Source organism: Vigna unguiculata, chromosome 9 (genome assembly GCF_004118075.2).
Source record: "Vigna unguiculata cultivar IT97K-499-35 chromosome 9, ASM411807v1, whole genome shotgun sequence".
NCBI classification, from domain to species: Eukaryota; Viridiplantae; Streptophyta; class Magnoliopsida; order Fabales; family Fabaceae; genus Vigna; species Vigna unguiculata.
Genome location: NC_040287.1, coordinates 20132067 through 20152168, shown reverse-complemented (window position 1 = coordinate 20152168; position 20102 = coordinate 20132067). Strand labels below are relative to the sequence as shown.

The window sequence follows — 20102 nt, the reverse complement described above, 5'->3', positions numbered from 1 at the left end:
ATTAGATATACTTTCACAGTCAATTATATATACATCACCCAAGCATGTTATGATCTTCCAAAACAATACATTAAGACTCGACTCGACTCATCCGGATACATATAACCTGGTTTGATTCAGCGGATGCTTGCACTTGTGGTGGATACCTCTGCTCACCCCCGAGCTATGTGTTACAAGTGTTACAATGAATCAATTCCCTCACACACAAGGTTAGCCCTTAATGAGTTTCAAGCCTCCTGCTACTCTCACCACAGGAGTTAGTCCGCTCTAAGTGAGACTAACTGACTCCTTAGAGTGTTAGGATGCGATCCTTACCTTGAATCCTTACCGAGTTATATAGATGTGGCACCACCATAGACACCCACTAACAGGGGCCATGGAATTACGTCCTGACCACTGAAGCACGACCCTGAAACCCCACCTAGAGATTTCAAGGAATTACGTACTGACCATGGACCAATCATAATCAAACAAATAATATTTAACATGCACATATAAATATCTGATGCCGAACTTTACCATCCATCCTCATTTGTATTCCATGTTGAATCCACACCATCTCATTCTTCCCAATCCATGAATATAGAATTTCACCTCATACCAATACCATGCCATTTTGATACCAACCATTTCATTGAAATCACATGCCAAGATCATACCCAAAATTCATCATTTTCTCACCCATGAACCATTCCATATCTTATATCAAATTCATACCCAACTCATCATATTCAATTCATGTTAAACTCATAAGCCATAAACCATAATTCATCATATTCACACAAGGTCACTCAATTCATACTTTAAACGACATAATCAGTCCAAGCATATGATTAATATCCAAAAACAAAGAAAACAAGGAGCGAACCCACCCCTCGCGCAGCCCCTCGCTCAGGCATAAGGGTCTCGCTCAGGCGAGCTCCCTTCGCCTAGTCGAGAGCTCGACAATCTGGACCAGTGGCCATTCGCACTAGCTCGCTTAGGCGAGATCTCCTCGCCTGAGCGAGGCATTCTCTCGCTCAAAACAAGGATGGCCCGCCTGAGCGAAAACTCGCGCAAAAGGCTTGGGCGAGCCTCTGCCAGTCTTGCTTAGGCGAGACTAGCTCGCTTGGGCGAGACCATCAGTTCTCGCCTCTATTCTCACCTACAGTAGTCACATTTTTGCACCAAACAACAAACACAAGCACTTCGCATGTTCATAGTAACATATAGCCCATACAACACCAAACAGAACCAAGAATAGGCCAAAAATTGTTTAAAACACAAAGCCCTAACTTCCCTTACCTGGAAAGAGCTATACAAATGACTCGTATACATAAACAGTGAGCACCACAGCTCCGAGAACGACTTAGTGAGCTAGAAACATAGCAAAATGGAACAGAACAAGGGCATTGAGATGAGCCTCAGAGTAAACACGAAAATAAGACTAGGAGAGATCTAGTATGAGCTAAGGAGCAACTTACGTGGAGTCGAAAGAGCTTGAGCAACCTTGACGAAGACTAAGGATCAAACTCTAGCAGAGCTTCTGTTGAGAACGAAGGTGTTTGAGTTCTGATGTTTTCTGAAACTGAGATGGGAGTGAGAGTGTTAGGCTGGTTTATGGTCTTTGGCTCCTCATGGGCCAGCCCTTAGGCCCAATTAGATCTGAGGTAGCTCTTAAACATAAGGGCAGAAAATATTGGGTCTTACAAAAAGAAAATCTTTTATCTTAATAACATAATTTGATAAGTTTTAAATGTTTTTTAATTGAAATCTTGTGCTATAGAAAAAAAAAGAGTTAATAAAATATTTCTAAAGTATCATTTTCTAAAATTTTAAAAATAGAATTAACTAAAGAGCTTATAGTATAATTATATTTCAAAAATGAGAAATATTTAAAAATAGATAAATATTTTAAAAATATTTTAAACTAAAAAATCAAAATAAAAAAGTTACTTTTTTTATTTTATTGGATAATAATTTAGATTGTTTTAATTGAAATCTTGTGATATAGAAAGAAGATAAGAAAAAATATTAATAACATCAAGTTTTCTAAAAATCTTAAGGGAGAAATATTAAAAAAATAGAAAATTTAAAAATTTTATAATAGAATTATATTAAAAAATGGGAAAAAATTAAAAAATACAAAAGCATTTTCAAAGTATTTTAAATTCAAAATAAAGAAAAAGTATCTTTTTTAATTGTTGTGATAAATTTTTTTAGTTTCATAATTGAAATATAATATAATAAAAAAAAATAAGATAATGAAATATTAGTAAAATTATCATTGTCTAAAAAATAAAAAATACAAATATATAGAAACATTGAGAAATATTCAACCATAAATACATATTTAAAAAAGCATTTTAATTTAAAAATAGAAAAGATTATTATTTTTTATTAAATTTGATAACATTTTAACTTTTCTAAAATAAATATTGTACTACAAGAAAGTCCTAATTACTTATGACTGACCAATTATTTAAAAGAAATTACTGTAGAAGTGGTTAAGGGTATATATTAGTTTTTAAAAACCTATATTTGATTTGTTCATTGTTAGGCTACGTCAATAATTTTTTGACTTAATTGTACTTCAATTGTGGTAAGTTAGATTATAACTCATTCTTTTCAATTGTTAAAAATGAAGAACAAAATGGTGTATCATTTCATTTAAATTTTTATTTTTTATCACTTGAAAATAATTTTTAATTTTATTGATAATTAAGAAAATATTATAGAATAAAATATTATTATAATAATTGTTGTGCTTATCATAATATATAAAACTTATTCATAAAATAAAATAAAAAATACCAAATTGGATGTATCATTTAATTTGATTTTTCAATGTTTTTTACTTGACGTTATTGCATTACATTGATTGAATTTTATCTTCTAGTTATATCTTTTATCTTTTTACATCTTTAAAAGCATAACTTGTTATATCTTGAAAGAAAAATAAAATCTTTTATCTTAAAAACATAATTTGATAAGTTTTAAATGATTTTTAATTGAAATCTTGTGGTATGGAAAAAAAAAGTTAATAAAATGTTAGTAAAGTATCATTTTCTAAAATTAAAAAAAAAGAATTAACTTAAAACTTATAGTATAATTATATTTCAAAAATGAGAAATATTTAAAAATAGATAAATATTTTAAAAATATTTTAAACTAAAAAACAAAAAAAAAGTTACTTTTGTATTTTATTCGATAAAAATTTAAATTGTTTTAAATGAAATCTTGTGATATAGAAAGAAGATAAGAAAAAAATATTAATAACATCAAGTTTTCTAAAAATCTTAAGGGAGAAATATTAAAAAAATAGAAAAATTAAAAACATTATAATAGAATTATATTAAAAAATGAGAAAAAATTAAAAAATACAGAAGCATTTTCAAAGTATTTTAAATTCAAAATAAAGAAAAAGTATCTTTTTTAATTGTTTTGATAAATTTATTTAGTTTCATAATTGTAATCTAATAAAAAAATATAAGATAATGAAATATTAGTAAAATTATTATTGTCTAAAAAATAAAAAATATAAATATATAGAAACATTGAGAAATATTCAACCATAAATACATATTTAAAAAATCATTTTAAATTAAAAATAGAAAAGATTATTATTTTTTATTAAATTTGATAACATTTTAAGTTTTCTAATTGAAATATTGTAATACAAGAAAGTCCTAATTACTTATGACTGACCAATTATTTAAAAGAAATTACTGTAGAAGTGGTTAAGGGTATATATTAGTTTTTAAAAACCTATATTTGATTTGTTCATTGTTAGGCTACGTCAATAATTTTTTAACCTAATTGTACTTCAATTGTGGTAAGTTAGATTATAACACATTCTTTACAATTATTAAAGAAGAAGAACTAAGCGGCATATCATTTCATTTAAATTTTTATTTTTTATTACTTGAAAATAATTTGTAATTTTATTGATAATTAAGAAAATATTATAGAATAAAATGTTATTATAATAATGGTTGTGCTAATCATAATATATAAAACTTATTCATAAAATAAAATAAAAAATACTAAATTGGATGTATCATTTTAAATGAATTTTTCAATGTTTATTACTTCAAAATATTTGTATTCTTGTTGATAATTAAGAAAATATTATAAAACAAAATATTGTTATAATAATGGTTGTGCTAATCATAATATATAAAACTTAATCATAAAATGTTAAACATAGAAAATAATATTAATGTACTATTATTGGTAGCACTTACATGGAAGAAATAGAGAATATCAAACCAAAACATAAAAAATAAAAAATATACTACCAATGGTCTTAATACAAAAAACCATAACCAATTGTTCAACCTCTAACACAGATTCTGGAGAAGCGTTTAGAGTAACAAACTTTTTCCAATAGGGATGACTCTGCCATACAATGTGCATTTCTTCAATGGGAACCCCTTTGGTCTCAGGTAGAAGTTTGAAGATGAATATGGTCATCATAAAGACAAAGCATGCAAAGAAAACGAAGAGTCCAAATTTCATGTGACAAAGCATTGTGGTGAAAATTTTTGCAATGACAAAGGTAAAGATCATGTTAACAGAAACATTAACACTTTGTGCAGTTGATCGCACGTCAAGCGAAAAAATTTCACTCATAAACAACCACCCTAAAGGACCCCAAGACCATGCAAATCCTGTAACGTAGATACATATGCCACACACAACCATGATAGCATACCACTTTGGCAACACTTTTGGGTTTCCATCAAATCCAAATTTGAATCCAATCGCCATAGTTATCAGAATCTGCACCAAACCAAATAAAAATACAATATTAATTATAATATATCAATAAAAAGAGTTTGAAGATTTTCACAAAGATTATGTCGGAAAAAAAAACGTTACCTGACAGATAAGCATTTGTGCGCCTCCTTCTAAGAAAAGGGTACATCTCCCGAACTTGTCAACAGTGAATATGGAGGCTAGAGTGGCAATTGCGTTGCAAGCGCCGATGATCATGGCCGACATGAGAGAAGCAGTGGCTCCAAAATCAATGGTTTTAAACAAAATAGGAGCATAAAACATTATCACGTTCATGCTAGTGAGTTGTTGGAAGAAGGGAATGGCTATGGCAAACGCGAGTTGAGGTCTATATTGTCTCTTCAACCAAGAGACCCAAGGGTGTTTCACTACTTTGAAGGATTCACTCGCTGTCATAAGATCCTCAAACTCTTGATCAATGTCCGTGGTTCCTCGAATTTTGATAAGTTCCTTCTTGGCCTTCTCATCAAGACCATGTTCAATTAAGGAACTCGGTGAATTTGGAAGAATGATTGCACCAAACATGATCATGACAGCATGAACTATTGCACAACCCAAGCTATACTTCCATCCTTCCCCATTCTCCATTTTGGCAAAAATGTAGTTAAGAACATTGGCAACAAAGATACCAATAGTGATTTCCAATTGGAACATCATATTAAGTGCACCTCGGTACTTGTAGATAGCAACCTCAGACACATAGATTGGCACAGACTGTCCACACAACTTTATTGCTTTAGCATTTTATGTACCATAATACAAAATATAAGGAATGTTTTTCTTTTCAAAGAGAATATAATAAATATGTATGTTTATAACCTGATTGGTGCATCTAATTCCGAAGCCAAGTAGAATGCGACCAACAATGAGCATCCAAACATGTTGAGCGAAGATATTCAATAGAGCACAAGCAAGAAAGGGAAAACCACCTCAAAACATGATAGCTCGCCTTCTGGTGAGTCGAGTAATAGTGGATGCTAAAACCGAGGCAACAAGTGCAGCCAAATACAAAGATGATGTAAACAACGTTAATGTTTGGCTATCGAATTTGCAGTATTGGTTATCATAGGGTTTTATATTGTTCTCTTTTGCATACACTTCAGGAAAGAATTTCTTCAGAAATGGATCCATAGAAGTCACACCACCTACACATATTTATCTCTTTTGTAACCAAAACTATAATTATAAGATGTAATAAAAACATGTTCCAATATATATATATATATATATATATATATATATATATATATATGAAAATGTATACCAAATATACCAAGGTCGTAGACAAATATTAATCCTCCAAATGCAGCTACGAAGCATGCTACGAACACCCGAATAGTAAGTTTTCCTAGATAGTTCTTTGATTCTGAAGGGCCCCTTGAGATGAAAGCTCCCAGCATTTTGAATGACCGAGAATTGAAAACTTCAACTCAAGTAAAATTAAGAAGAGAAAAAAAAACTTCAATGTATCAATGCTCCAATGTTACCTTAATTTATAGAGTGACGTTATTGCATTACATTGATTGAATTTTATCTTCTAGTTATATCTTTTATCTTTTTACATCTATAAAAGAATAACTTGTTATATCTTGAAAGAAAAAGAAAATCTTTTATCTTAAAAACATAATTTGATAAGTTTTAAATGATTTTTAATTGAAATCTTGTGCTATGCAAAAAAAAAAGTTAATAAAATATTACTAAAGTATCATTTCCTAAAATTTAAAAAATAGAATTAACTAAAAATCTTACAGTATAATTATATTTAAAAAATGAGAAATATTTAAAAATAGATAAATATTTTAAAAATATTTTAAACTAAAAAATAAAAAAAAAGTTACTTTTTTATTTTATTGGATAAAATTTTAAATTGTTTTAATTGAAATCTTGTGATATAGAAAGAAGATAAAAAAAATATTAATAACAACAAGTTTTCTAAAAATCTTAGGGGAGAAATATTAAAAGAATAGAAAATTTAAAAATCTTATAATAGAATTATATTAAAAAATGAGAAAAAATTAAAAAATATAGAAGCTTTTCAAAGTATTTTAAATTCAAAATAAAGAAAAAGTATCTTTTTTAATTGTTTTGATACATTTTTTTAGTTTCATAATTGCAATCTAATATAATAAAAAAAAAGATAATGAAATATTAGTAAAATTATCATTGTCTAAAAAATAAAAAATATAAATATATTGAAACATGGAGAAATATTCAACCATAAATACATATTTAAAAAAGCATTTTAAATTAAAAATAGAAAAGATTATTATTTTTAATTTAATTTGATAACATTTTAAGTTTTCTAATTGAAATATTGTACTACAAGAAAGAAGATAAGAAAAATATTATTCAAATAATATTTTCTAAAAGATAAAGATAATAGAATTAAATAAAAATCTTATAATAAAATTATATTAAAAATATGTCAAAATAAATTAAAAAAATGCATGAATATTTTCAAAACATTTTAAATTAAAAACCAAAGAATTTGATTTATTTAATTTGATAAAATTTTAAAGTTTTTTAATTCCAATATTGTGATATAAAAAAAATAAATTTAATAAGAAATTAGTAAAATATGGTTTTCTAAAGAATAAAATATATAATTAATTAAAAAAATTGTAGTATATTTGTATTGAAAAATCGAGAAATATTTATAAATAGATAAATATTTTTGACTAAAAAAAATAAAAGGTTACCCTTTTATTTAATTTAATGAAATTTAAATTTTTTTAGTTGAAGTCTTTTACTACAAGAAGAAGATAAGAAAAAGATTAATGAAACGAAGTTTCCAAAAAAAAAAAAAATAACATAAAAGTATTATACTAATTGAATTAAATTAAAAAAATGAAAAAAAAATTAAAAATAGAGAAATATTTTCAAAATATTTTAAATTGAAAACTAAAGAAAAATATCTTTTTATATTTAATTTTATAAAATTTAGAAGTTTTTTAATTGAAATCTCGTGTTATAAAAATAAAGGTAAATAAAATATTACTAAATTATTTTATTCTAGAAGATAAACAATAGTATTAAATAAAAATCTAATCAAAAAGTTATTTTTTTTATTTAATTTGATAAAATTTAAATTTTCTAATTGAAATCTTGTGTTGGACTAAAATAATATTTTTTAATACTATCCCAAATTGATATAAAATTTTTCCTGTCTCGATAACCAAAGCATATGTTATGGCCGTTTGAATTGCTAAAAATCTACAAAATTTTGTAACTACAAACACCATTAATATGACTCTAACAACAACACACACTCACTGAAACACAAACACTACAATGGTAGCACTAAACAGAACAATAACAACACAAAACAATGCACATCAACTTCAACCACACTTAACCCAACAACTGCAAAAGTCCTAATTATTCTAAAACATATACTTTGAAATATTATATAAGTGAGAATTCATTTTAAATGTTTTAATGTAGAATGATTCAATTACTTATGACTGACCAATTATTTGAAAAAAATTACTATAGAGGTGGTTAAGCGTATATATTAGTTTTTAAAATGCTATATTTGATTTGTTTATTGTTAGGCTACGTCAATAATTTTTTAACCTAATTGTACTTCAATTGTGGTAAGTTAGATTATAACACATTATTTTCAATTGTTAAAAAAGAAGAACAAAGTGGTGTATCATTTCATTTAAATTTTTATTTTTTATTACTTGAAAATAATTTGTAATTTTATTGATAATTAAGAAAATATTATAGAATAAAATATTATTATAATAATGGTTGTGCTAATCATAATATATAAAACTTATTCATAAAATAAAATAAAAAATACCAAATTGGATGTATCATTTAATTTAATTTTTCAATGTTTATTACTTGAAAATATTTGTATTCTTATTGATAATTAAGAAAATATTATAGAATAAAATATTTTTACAATAATGGTTGTGCTAATCATAATATATAAAACTTATTCATAGAATGTTAAACATAGAAAATGTTGAAAGGGGGAGCTACTTCAATTCATGTGAAGATGGTTTTGATGATGTCCAAGTCTACACATGATGTGAATTACTAGTTTAGAATTAGTCCTGCTTTGTTAGCTTGTGCATTAGGGCTTTAGAGCAAAAATATCATATGTAAAACAAGCTTGTATTGAGTTGTATTAACCATCAAACTCTTGCTTGTGCATTCATAACTAGATTAGCTATTTAACTAATGGATTAACTTAGGGTACTGCACTAAGGCAGTGAAAACACACTAATCTATTAGGTAAATTCCTAATCCATTAATGACTGTAGAGAACTCTGTATAAAACCAGTTTCTGAAATCAGTTTTAGGTGGGAGAAAAGTTACAGATTTCCTAAGAAACATTTTTGAGAAATTGCCCTCTGAGATTCATAGAGTTCTTAAGCATTCTTGAAGGTTATTCACGTGAATATTCAAGGAGATTGATGGTTGATTCAACCTTGATAGGTCTAGCTTGAATTTAGGGGCAAATTGACAAATCTGCACAACATTAGGTGGATTCGTTTCTTGATTCTTTTTGAGTTAGTGGAATCCTCCTAAGTGGGTTTACTTAGGAGAATACTGGACGTAGATTCATCTTGAATCGAACCAGTATAAATTGTTGTGTCTATGTTTTTCTCTTCTTTTACAATCTTTCTTGATTGCTTTAAACAATCCATTAACACAAAACTGTGAAATTGATTAATTGGGTTATAAGACTTAAAGATACTTTCAAGATTCAACTTAACCAAGTCAAAGACTCATTAATCAATTCAAATACCCTTCTGGGTTGAGCTATTAGACAAATTTGAATTAACAATTGGCACTAGAGTTGGTTAATCGCATGATAATCGATTAGAAAGATCCTGATATGTCTAATACACTCAAACCTTTGTTGAAGGGGCATCCATCAACATGCCACCTCTGTTTGCTAGTGAAAACTACCCTTTTTGGAAAATTAGAATGAAAATTTTTCTTGAATCAGTGGACAAAGGGGTCTGGGATGCTGTAGTTAATGGACCTTTTAAACCCATTAAAGTTGTGGAAGGCAAAACTATCCCCAAAGAGTTCTCACAGTGGACTCTTGATGAGAATAAAAACACACTATGATGTTAGAGCCAAAAATATTATATCTTTTGTACTAACATTGGATGGATTTTAAAGGGTATCTGTGTGTGAATCAGCCAAAGAAATGTGGGATATCTTGGAAGTAACCCATGAGGACATGAATGAAGTCAAAAGGGCAAGGAAGAACACTCTCATTCAAGAGTATGAGATGTTCAGAATGAAGGCTGGAGAAAGCATTTGTGATGTGCAGAAAAGATTTACACATATAGTAAATCACCTCCTAGCTCTTGGCAAGACTTTTGACAAAGAGAAACTCAATATCAAAATTTTGAAGAGCTTAAATAGGACATGACAGCCTAAAGTCACAACTATTTCTGAATCAAGAGATCTCACTAGCTTGAACATAGCCACTCTATTTGGAAAATTGAGGGAACATGAATTAGAGCTTGGAAGACTCAAGGAAGAAGAGGATGGAGAAAAGAGGCACACTATAGCTGCAAATGACTCAATTGATGGAAATTCTGACAGCGAAGCCTTGAGTTTAATGGTAAAAAGGTTCTCTAAATTTTTAAAGTTTAAAAATAAGACTAACAATAACTATGCAAGCAATAAGAGACAGTCCAGAAAGTAGGAACGTTCTAGCACTCCAACCTGCTATGAGTGTGGCAAAACAGGACACATCAAACCAGATTACCCTGTACTCAAGATGAAATAGAAGCTGGAAGAAAAGAATGAGGCAAAGAAGCACATGAAGAAAAAGAAAGCTTAAATTGCCCGGGAAGAAAATGATTCCAGCACATCTAGTGAATCTAACGAGAGCACTGAGGAAGAAAATAATTTGTGCTTGATGGCTGGAACAAGATCCTCTAAAAGCAGTGTGAGTAGCTTCAAATTTGAAAATGATGAAATTAACTACTATGAATTGCTTGATGCCTTTGATGAATTACATAAGGAAGCCACGAAACTGCAAAAGTCAAATAATAAACGTAGAGGAGAAATTAAATGGCTTGAAGGTAGAGTAAAGCAACTAGAAGAGGAAAATGAAAATCTGATAACAAGTCTTGAAAAACTAGAAAAATTTAAGAAACACTCTAGGTCCAAAGATGACACAAGCTCTCCCCAATGTGAAAAATGCCCAAGACAGCTAGAAAAGATAGATTACCTAATGAAAACTCTCTCAAAATTCACCTTGGGAAGATTAAACCTTGATGCAGTGTTAGGATCTCAAAGGAGTGTGCTTAACAAAGAAGGAATAGATTACAGTGGCAAATCTAATCCATTAGGTACCAGAAATTTTCTAAATATGAGTAAACCAACATATGTTATTTGCTCCTACTGTTCTGAACTTGGTCATGCATCAAATTCTTGCTGTTTTAGAAATTGTGGAGTTCCTAAACGAGAGTACAAATGGGTACCTAAAGGAACACCTCAAACCACTAACATGAAAGGACCCAAGTTCAATTGGGTACATGCATCTTCTCTTTAATCTATGTTTTTGTTGTGTCTTGATGCAAGGAAAACAATGTAGCTTCTATATAATGGATGTTCAAGACACATGAAAGGAGATGTGAAGAACTTATGTAGGATATCTTACAAAGCCAATAAATGATCATGTTACAAGAGGTGATAATAACAAAGGTCAATTTTTAGGCATTTCCAAGGTGAAAAGTTCATCTTCTATTATGATCAAGTATAATTGTTGGTTGAAGTACTCCCATATTTTGAATTTACTGCATGTTTGTTCACTAAAAAGGAAGTAAAATGTGCATTTTTCATATTTATGCATAAATTAATCCATTAGGTAATTCTCTAATCGATTATCGTTTTCCTACTATGGATCATTTGCTTCTGAACACTGCATAATTCATTAGATTAGTCATCTTCTAGTACTGTAATCCTTAACTGCCTGTGTGCACTCTGATATTCCTGTTGTTGGGTCTGTTTATCCATCCCATTGGTCTTGATTTCTATTTTCTCTACACTTCCATTAATTTATGCACTGCTGATTTGCACTAATATTGCAATGCTGATTTGATTTACGGTTGTCTGCACTCTGATGTTAACCTGTGATACTTATTCCACCTACTGCATTGTTAATACTGTAATACTTTGTATTGTTAATCTGTGATGTTCCATGTATGTGCTAGTTTGGTTGTGTTACACTCCCCTGTTTTTTTTTTTTTGCTAATGTCCAAAGGGGGAGAAAGCTATTTTTTCTCTGTATTGCAGGACACATAATGTTGCTATGTTACAGGACATATTTTGGTCATCATCAAAAAGGGGGAGCTACTTTAATGAAGGATTAACTTGTTCCTTTTTAAGATGATTGAATATGATGTGAGTTGATTAAGAAAGCTAAGTGAAATCCCCACTGGACATTAAGATAACAAGCTATCTAGATGTGAAGGTTCCTTTCACAAAGCTCAAGAGAAGAAGATGATGGATTGATTCAAAACAAAAAGGAAATGGAAAGCACATAAACCATAGAAAACCAAGAACAATTAAAGGAAGAAGAAAAAAATAAATGGAATGGAAAGAAATGGTAAAAATGTGAGAAGCACGCCACTACAAGGCTAGGCTAGAAGCCATGGTAACCTTGAAGATGAGTGGATGTGTGCTGCCACTTGCTATGCAAGATAAGGCTTAAGAGTATTCATTCCCAAGGGAGGAAACTCTCACAAATGGTTGAGACGCAAGAGTGTTTTTACTTCAAAATGTTCAACCCTTTTACATGTCTAGGAGCACCCCTTATATAGAAGAGTTTAGGGGCCTTTAAGCAAATAAAAGATACCTAAGAATGTCTCTACAAAAACCTAACCCTAGCTTCTAGAAACTAGGACAAATAAGGTTACAAAAATGAGAGACAAAAGAGCTAACTATGGTGTGTGCAAGGCTAATTTCGTTTTAGCACAAAAGAAGACAAAGAATGTGTCTCATATGTCTCCAAAAAGTGGCCAAAGGGTGCTAAAAACAAAGGAGACCAAAGGTACATAGGTACACTTGTTTTATGCCTTTTACTTTATGCTTTATGCTTTTGCTTTACTCTCTCCTCCACATCATTTATGCTCCCCAATCACCATGCGACACCTAGCATTGCTTTCTTACTCCTAATTAACCTACAAGTCAAGTTGGCTTAAGTCAAGTCAACTATAGTCAACAAGTCAAACCTAGTCAAAGGTCAACAAGTCAACTAAAGTTGATTCAACTAAGTCAACTTAGGGAATCAAAAATAACAAACACAAATGAAAGGGATGAAGGATTAGTGAACTTCCTTTCTAAACATGCTTAGTCTTCTTAAGCATGTGCCTCCATCCTTGGTTGGGGTCATACCGTACTCTATAAATAGAGTACGGTACTCTATTTATAAATGGTTAGGAGATACCGTACTCTATAAATAGAGGTGTTTCCCCATGTATTTCTCACTTTAAGAATGATAATGTTATGCTGCCAAAATTATTTTTGAGTCATACTTCTTCTCTTAGCCACTTGCTAGAGCATCCCAAGAGGTCCTTCTAGCACCCATTTCTCTAGAGTTGGCGTAACCTCTCTTAGAGCTCCACAAACAACCATCATCCCACCATTAAATCACCAAAACCGAGAGTCATTTTCTCTCAACACGAAGCTTCCGCAAATCCACCATCCACCATAGTCACCATTTCAAGCCTTGGCCCAACCTAGCTTGAGGAGGAGGCTATCAAAACCACACCAACATACATATGCACAGAGAAACATATGACTCTAAACTCAATTATCCACTCGCTTGAGCGAAAATAGCATATTCTCATGTGTTCACAACATGCAAAGAAAAACAAAAAGCCAAATTTACACTAACCAACAAGTAATTCAAGCCAAAGCACTCATCAATTCAGTGAAAATTATATATAATCTAAACTAAAACAAGCAATACATTTTCAATATTTGGAGAACAATCTAGCTTCCATTATTTGTAAAATAGTGCAGAAGATTAAGCTTGAGTATCAACCCCCCTAAACTTATCATAGATCCCAATTCACTCCAAAAACAACAATAACAGGATTAGGGGATATGATCAGAATCACTGACTAACAAAGAATTGTAAGGACAACTCACGTGACTCATACGAAAGAAGATTTCTCACATGCACAAGAATTTCAATTAAACTAGAGTTAAGAGCAAAAAATCAACTTACTCTGTTGGATAAATTGGTCGGACAAAAATTGAGAGCACGTCTCAAGGATCCCCCAAGCGGTCTCTGATCGTTGAATAGATGAATATAGAAGTCAAAAATTTAGAGAGAAGGTAGCGAGAAATTTGGAAATAGTTTCTAGAGAGATAGAGTGTTTATAACTAATGAAACTTGTTTTTGTATTTTCTATTTATATTTGAGTATTTTAATAATAAAATAATCAAGTTTCATTATTTTAAACACTTACTCATTCTAAATTATTATTTTCTAGGTTCTCATAATCTAATTTTGTCCTCTCCAATTTGTGACTAAACTAGTAATTAATCTTAATTACAACTTATATTTAAATGTTATTTTTTAAAAAAACAAATTACACATCAAATGACTCCATCTGCAAGTAAAAAAATTGAGTATTTAGGTGGAGTGTAAAAACTAAAATAATTTTAGTATTTAGGTGGAGTGATTTGATGTATAAATGATAAAAAAATATTTTAACATGTATATATAAAAGTTATAATTAAGCTTAATTACTAAATTGATCTTAAATTGCAGAGGACAAAATTGGATTGTTTAACAAATAAGAGGACTAAAGTGAATCAAAACATTAAATACAGGGAATAAATTAAAATTTCTTAAAAGATTTAAACTTTTTAAACAATTGGAGGACCAAACCAAACGTTGTTTTAAAAAAATTGGAGGATTAAATCGTTTTAAAACTTAAATTTTACAAAGGGAGTCGTCACAATAGTTTTTGGAAAACTATGAAAAAGCTAAAAAATGGTCTGTGAAACCATATGAGGTTTGGGAGTCGGTTACGTGTGTGGAAGGTATTAACACCCCACATGTCCGTATTAAGTGTTAATCAAGTGTGCAAAACTAATGTTATTTTAATATATTTATTTTTTCCCAAAAGTCAAAGAAAACATACTAAAACGAATGAAGAAAACATTTTTTTTAATTTTATATTTGGGCCTGACAAGGTGTTTGACCTTGTTCCTACATATTCTCATAAATATGAGAAATTAGGGTAACATAGTTCTCTTTAAAAAAAATTATTAAAAACCTCAATTTGACTAAAATCCCTTATTATTATTATTATTATTATTATTATTAATTTTAAATTTTAATGTATAGGTATTATTTATCAAGTGAATCTAAGACTCAACATGATAATGATTTATCATCAACCAAATCCGAGACTAGACATGATGATTAAAATTTATTTAAGAAAAATAATTATATATCAAGCAAGTCCGAGACTAAACATGATAATTAAAGTTTATTTAAGAAAAACATCCAATTATCAAGCAAGTCCGAGACCAGACATGATAATCAAACTTTATTTATGAAAAACATTTAATTATCAAGCAAGTCCGACACGAGACATGATAATCAAACTTTATCATCAAGTGAAATTATAATTATCAAGTAAGTATGAGACTTAACATGATAATCAAACTTTACTTAAGAAAAATATTTAATTATCAAATAAGTTTGAGACTAGATATGGTAATCAAACTTTATTTAAGAAAAACATTTAATTATCAAACAAATCCGAGACTAAACATGATAATCCAATTTATTTAAGAAAAACATTCAATTATCAAAAAGTCTGAGACTAGACATGATAATCAAACTTTATTTAAGAAAAAAACATTCAATTATCAAGCAAGTTTGAGACTAGACATAATCAAACTTTCTTTAAGAAAGACATTTAATTATCAAGAAAGTCCAAGAATAGACATGATAATCAAATTTTATTTAAAAAAATGTTTAATTATCAAGCAAGTACGAGACTAGACATAATAATAAAACCTTTTTTAAAGAAAAAACATTTAATTATCAAGCAAGTCCGAGACTAGACATAATAATCAAACTTTATTTAAAAAAAAACATTTAATTATCAAACAAGTTTGAGAATAGACTTGATAATCAAACTTTATTTAAGAAAAGACGTTTAATTATCAAGCAAGTCCGAGACTATAATCAAACTTTATTACTTTTTATTAAGAAAAAGAGTAATTTTGATTTAAAATAATACAAACATCTATGTATGAAAACATGAAATAGCAAATACAATAAAACCGTTTTAAAATAATAAAACATAAGTCCAAATAAAACATCGAAGGCGAGTATGGATATCAAAAACAGGGTACAAAGAGCAATAGAAGAGTGCATGTATTAAAATACATGAGTGCGTAAAGTAATATGAGAGGGATGCAATGCATTAACAGTGTTGGTGCGCGAAGTAGAAAACTGTTCAGCCCAACCTAATGCAAGATAAGGTCTATACTGCAAATACTGAAGTGCAAAGAGCAACGGAGGTGCATGAAGTAATTTTGTAATATCAAACCAACGGCTGCAGATAAAAAACAAACTGAAATGAGCCCTTTTACTTGGTTGTTTTTATTCTTTATTTTATTTTATATATTACTGTTTTTATTGACCATTTAATTTTATTATTTTTATTCTTAAAACACTAAAAATCTAAAATTAAAAACAGACTCTGATCCTAAACCACAACTCTCTCGAACGTTAACAGATCCAACATCATCTCTTTCGTCAAAACCCACACTCTACGCTGCCACCACAAATCTCGGCCACCGTGGTAAGCTTTGCCGGCGACTTCGAACCACTACCATCGAACCATCTTCGTTGTCTTCAATCGTTTTCACAATGCCTTTGATCAACACATCTAATAAGCATCACAATCACGAGGATTCCGAAACTATCGTTGGTCATTGCAAAACCACAAACCTCGTCCATTTTCTTCTCCCTTTATCCTAATTTTACATTTCAATTAACATCACCTATTCTCTTACATCTATTGATCTATGGAGTGGTATTCTTTTTGTGTTTGCGAAACAGATTAGGGACTTTATGATGAATATCACCCTAAGGCTTCTCATGGCTTGGGCCATTAGCTAGGGCCATTTCCTTTTTAATTTTTTTTAATTTTTTAATCAAATAAATTTGTTCTAATTGGTTTGTTTTGTTAAAATACAGCCAATTATTGAAATATTTAGCATTGGGCTTGCGGCCTAATTCGTTTCCATGCCTCCACACCACCCTCCGACGTTGATATTCTGCTTTCACATAATTGGGCTTCCAGCCCAATTCCTTCATAACCATTTCTCTTAGGAAGCAGCTGCTGCCACTTCAAATACACGTAACCCGAATTTGGCTTCTCTGCGTGCACATATATGATGCTTTTATTTGGGTCTACAACCAGCAACCCAATATCTTGCTGCACCTCTCCACGCATCTTCCATATGATGCTGCCTCATTAATTCCGTATCAATGGGCCTAAGCCCAATCTGCAGCAACCTACACGCACTCCAGTTTGCCACACCCTCCTGATTGGGTCATGTTGCCAGCATGCTGTTTCATTATGCAGCCCACGCACAGCGTCTCACAAGGTCTGTTAGGTTTTTCTCTTCTGTAGAATGAACCCAACTCATGGAGCGCCGCTAGGGTTCCTACCTCATTTCTCATTTCTTGGTCAGCGCTCGTGTAACCCCAATTTTGCTATAGCCTTGATCACGCCGCTATTAGGGTTAGGGTCACGCGAATTCTTCCTTCACGTGTTAGGGCTAGGGTTCGCTACTAGATGTCCTCCATTAAGGATTCTGTTTAGCTTATCCCAACCTTGGTTGATAGGGTTTTGTATTCATGCTTTCCTTGTGTTTCAGTTTGGTTGCCTTTAGCATCTATAAAAGGCAAGCCATTGTTTGTAATATTTAGCTTTGATGAATGAGAGAGATTTTAATCCCCTTTCGTCTTAGCTCACCTTCACTGAGAGTAAACGCTAGAGTGACCTCGCCGGTGAGATTCCAAACACCATAATTGTCTTCCACTGCGTTTCAATAGGTGTTCCGTGTGATTCAATGGGTAGAACTCCGATTGGATGGGTTTTTCGATGAATACCACGACAGAGCATCTCATCATTTGGTATTAGGAGCACCAGGTTCACCAGTTGGACCGCCGCATTTAGGCTCGCTTCAAAGATAAGTGTTCTTTCTCTTATTTTAATGTTTTTCTTCTTCACTGTTTGAATTTTAGTTTTGTTCCTAATTTGCTTGAGTTTGATTTTCTGCGATTGATTGTGTGTGCTGAAAATTTTGTGCTGAAATTGATTCACGCATTTTGTTCTTATTTTCTGAATCAATACTGATGATGATTTTATGTCTAGCTCTCTGATTCTGCCGTTCCAATGCATGTCAATTAGGTTTTTCAATTTTTTTGACCTAGCTTTAAATTGTATAATCTCGTGGTTTTGTTTTAGTTTTTGTTAATTCGTTTTATATGTCCTCAACTCTATAGATGTTGTCCCTATTTTGTGTGTGTTCAGTGTTGTATCTCTTTTAGTCATTGTTTCATTCGCATAAGTAGGTTCATGTGTTTTGTTTTGTTCTAAATTTGCTATTAGATCATTAGCAAATTGTCTACAATACTAATTGATACTGTTCTTGTTCACTTCTGCGTAAACTGCTTCTGGTTTTCTTGTTCTGTTTGAATCTGTTAATGTTTTTGAGATTACAATGGCTCGCCAATGATTGTGCTGACCAAACTATGATGTTTCCATTGTTTTGATGATACATCTTACTCTGTTCAGATAGTTTAACTGGAAGCCTAGCTGGTTTTGGTCCACACATAGGCTGAATCTTTGCTGAGTCTTTGATTCTTTTTTTGCATCAGTTGATTCTATGCTCCAATCTGATTTTTTATGCTATGTGAAAACTACTTCAGTTTTGCTGGTCATTGTGCATCTGATGCGTTTTGGTAAGTTGTTTGAATCAATGCTTGATTTTAAAGCCAGTACCATGTTTTCATTCCAGTATTGGTGTGCGGTCTTATGATTGAAACAAATTTTGTATAGTAGTTTGATGCTCCATAGTTTAAAGACTGCATTTATTTCATTCTACAATGCTGTTTATGTGTTGGAAGCACTCTAGTTTCTTAATTTCAATGCGTTGGCCAAGATCTTGTTATTGTTTTCACTACAGTTTTTGCAATATCAGTTACCACGATACAATATATTGTGGTGTTTTGTATTGTTGAATATGTGTTTCTAATATTTCTCCACCTATCCAAGGTTGATTTTCATTGCTTACACTAATTTCCAACAGATTTATAACTAGTAGATTTTTTTGTGATTGTCTGTGCTGATTGAGTTGCATATTGCTGTTGTGTCCTACCTTGGTTATACCCTGTTGTGCAACAATGAATATTGCACATTCTGTTTGGAACATCATATTTGGCCTTTGTTGTTGAGTGCAGTAGAGTTTCTGGCCTGGCTTTCGTTTAGCAGTTTCTGTTTTGTCAGATTACTGTCATTCAACTTGTTTCAGTTAGCTATTTCCTTCTGGTCTATTTGACTGTAGTCGTGGTATCTTGAGTGCTTTTGTTGTGGCCCTGCTTCATTGACTGCATACACAATTCTAGTGCTATTGCTTTGATTTTCTGCTAGTTTCTTTGATCACTCATGTTCAGATTTTGAGATTGTCAAATGACTTAAACTGCTGCAACTTTTGTGCTCTATGTTGATGATTGATTCAAATCTGCTGTATATTAATCTTTGTTCTGCATTGGCCGAGTCTTTTTATATTTGTCCTTGTGTGTGTCTTTCAAATTGTTTTTTGAGTTGGATCCTTGCAGTCTGTCATGTGCATTTGTTCATTGATTTGGTTGTAGAATATTGATATTGTTGTGCACTGTTCTACACGTTTTTTGAGAGCTGAAAAGAAAAAGAGAAAGAAATCAGTGAAAAGAAAAAGATTATGATAAAAAAAGCATCTGAAAGATAATGATTCAGTCTTTATTGAATTTGAGAACATTATTTGTTTCAGCAAAATACAAGTTGTCTTACACAGTTCACTAAGTGCCTACTACTCTGTTCAATTTCATGTGCACATGCTCTTGATTCAACTTGTTTTGAGTCTTTGATTGATTTTAGTTTTGTTCATCTTGTTCTAGACCTATTCTTTAGGTTCTCTTTTGTGTGTCTCCTTTCTTTCATAGCTTGTTTCTTGCTTGTCTTGCTTTGCTTATTCCATTGAGTTTGTCATTCAATCTTTCACTTGATGTTTTTCTGCTTTGTTATTCT

General features: G+C 30.7%; 1 pseudogene; it reads right to left on the bottom strand.

Moving 5' to 3' along the window:
• Nucleotides 1–1099: 1099 nt before the first annotated feature.
• On the bottom strand, nucleotides 1100–6179 carry LOC114163531 (annotated as a pseudogene).
• Between the last annotated feature and the right edge of the window lie 13923 nt (nucleotides 6180–20102).